We start from the raw sequence: 2,500 nt of genomic DNA, 5'->3' as shown, positions 1-2,500 counted from the left end.
GCACCTTAACCCAAGTTACGCTGCACCTTAACCCAAGTTACGCTGCACCTTAACCCAAGTTACGCTGCACCTTAACCCAAGTTACGCTGCACCTTAACCCAAGTTACGCTGCACCTTAACCCAAGTTACGCTGCACCTTAACCCAAGTTACGCTGCACCTTAACCCAAGTTACGCTGCACCTTAACCCAAGTTACGCTGCACCTTAACCCAAGTTACGCTGCACCTTAACCCAAGTTACGCTGCACCTTAACCCAAGTTACGCTGCACCTTAACCCAAGTTACGCTGCACCTTAACCCAAGTTACGCTGCACCTTAACCCAAGTTACGCTGCACCTTAACCCAAGTTACGCTGCACCTTAACCCAAGTTACGCTGCACCTTAACCCAAGTTACGCTGCACCTTAACCCAAGTTACGCTGCACCTTAACCCAAGTTACGCTGCACCTTAACCTAACTTACGCTGCACCTTAACCTAACTTACGCTGCACCTTAACCTAACTTACGCTGCACCTTAACCTAACTTACGCTGCACCTTAACCTAACTTACACTGCACCTTAACTGTCACATGTAACGTCACAGGAATGTAGCTTTGCCTAACAGCAACCCTCTGAACATAGTTCACTGCTTGGATCCTCTGGTGTCATGTGTATTTCTTGATGCCATGGTGCGTACCCTCACATAAAGGTCTTTCGAGTGTTGCGTACTTTCTACACAGTCCCGCTAACCACTGGAAGGGTGTACCGCTACAGAACGAATATCGCCCTCCCCTCCTGCCCTTCCAAGCTGGTCGGTCAGGCGTTTGTTTGTGAAATGAGCCTTGCAGCTGTTCAGTTGCATTCGGTTGTCGATGCAGTCAGTGTACGTTGTGGTACGGCCTGTGTGGACTGTCCGCTGATGTACGCGTAACCCACACTGATCATCCGTCGTTACGTACTGAGTGACATAATGTGGCACATGCTTGACCGTACACCGGCTGCGCCCTACAATGGCGAATCATAAGGGCCATATGTTGTGCACGATGCTACTTGTCTCGTCTCCCCATTACAGCGAGATTGCACTGTTGTACGCCGTACAGACATGTGGTAGGTAGGTACGGACGAAAGTATTGCATGTTGGCCCCCCCCCCCCCCCTCCTCCCTCTGCCGGGAATCAGCGTGAGCCGTCTGTTGATGTAGCGACGAGGGTTTTCCTATTTAATCGTATTGCCCCACACAACATGATAGCACGGTGGACCGCGTTCCACATCTGCGACATGCTACAGAGGCCGGTTGACAGTCGACCGCGCAAGGGACATTGCACACGTGCGCGGACCATCTTCCACGTGTTCTCTCGTGTACATGCCGCAGTGTGTATGTGGGCTGATGTAGCGTGTCGTGACACATAACATGCAGGCATGCCAGAATCGTAGATTTCGCAAATGTAGATTGACGTATACGTTTGCTGCCAAAGATCCGCAAATGAACTGGAAATCAGTTGTTGAGCGGTTGTTCGCGCTGCAGGTGCATCGGTGATAGCGACGATCGGTACATCTATGAACCGGTTGTTTCGGCGGTACCCGCCATGCCCCCGAACCTGAGTTGGCCATGTGGGTATGAAGCGATACGAGGCTGTGGCTTGGCGGGACAGTCCCCGGCCGGTGAGGGGGGGCCGCCCGGCGTGCTGGCCGCGCGCTGCGTGAGCGCACGCACTACAGCCGGCTGGTGGGGGGCGCCCAGTGGCAGGAGCGCCGGCCGACGGGCCCGGCTGGCGTCCCAGCTATGCGCCGGCGCACCCTGCGCGCGGCGCCAGGCGGCCAAAGTGGGTTCTGCCGAGCCCGGTGCGAAGCGCGGTGGACATCTGCAGTGTGCTGGTCCGATTGCGGACTGTGTGCGTTGAGGATGCGCCGCCGCCCGGCACTCGGCGTCGCGACGCCGTCTGCTGCTCGGTCGCCCCCAGCGGTTCTCGCAGGTGGTTTGTATCGCAGCTCTGCGGACGTGTTGGCGCGTGCGCTGTGCTGGGAGAGTTCGCTTCTGCACCCAAGTGGGGCTTTGCCCTTCTGTGGCGCTGGCGTTGGAGCTGCCGGTCACCGTAGGTGGCGCGTGTTGTTTCCCGCCGGCAATGCCACGACAGCACGCTCCCGGGCCTCTGTCGGCAGCGGCAAGCTCAGTTGGGAGCACGGGTGTTCGCACTGAAAGCGTCTACTCGCCCATCTCCGGGCGATTGCGCCTCTCTCGAACCCGACCAAGTACTTAGGACGGCGCTGCGCGCCGCCGGGACCTGAGAGGGTTTCGAGGTGTATCGTGCAGGGGAGCTCAGCCTCCTCCTGTTTGCAGAATAATTGAGCGGACGCTTGCGTGTTCGCGCGGGCCCTCGGGACACACTCCCGGGCGGCCGGCTGCTCAGCTCTCGTTGACGCAGCTCCCTGGTTGATCCTGCCAGTAGTCATATGCTTGTCTCAAAGATTAAGCCATGCATGTCTCAGTACAAGCCGCATTAAGGTGAAACCGCGAATGGCTCATT

At 57.1% G+C, this 2,500-nt stretch overlaps 1 non-coding gene across 1 annotated transcript in view; it reads left to right on the top strand.

Moving 5' to 3' along the window:
- The first annotated feature begins 2,399 nt into the window (after positions 1 to 2,399).
- The window catches only part of LOC126321824 (small subunit ribosomal RNA), a 1,893-nt gene continuing 1,792 nt past the window's right edge, over positions 2,400 to 2,500 (top strand). The window contains exon 1 of the ribosomal RNA XR_007558561.1: positions 2,400 to 2,500. This exon is cut by the window's right edge and continues 1,792 nt beyond it. This is a non-coding gene — a ribosomal RNA (small subunit ribosomal RNA).

Source organism: Schistocerca gregaria, unplaced genomic scaffold (assembly GCF_023897955.1).
Source record: "Schistocerca gregaria isolate iqSchGreg1 unplaced genomic scaffold, iqSchGreg1.2 ptg000772l, whole genome shotgun sequence".
NCBI classification, from domain to species: Eukaryota; Metazoa; Arthropoda; class Insecta; order Orthoptera; family Acrididae; genus Schistocerca; species Schistocerca gregaria.
This window is presented reverse-complemented; position numbering and strand designations above follow the sequence as displayed.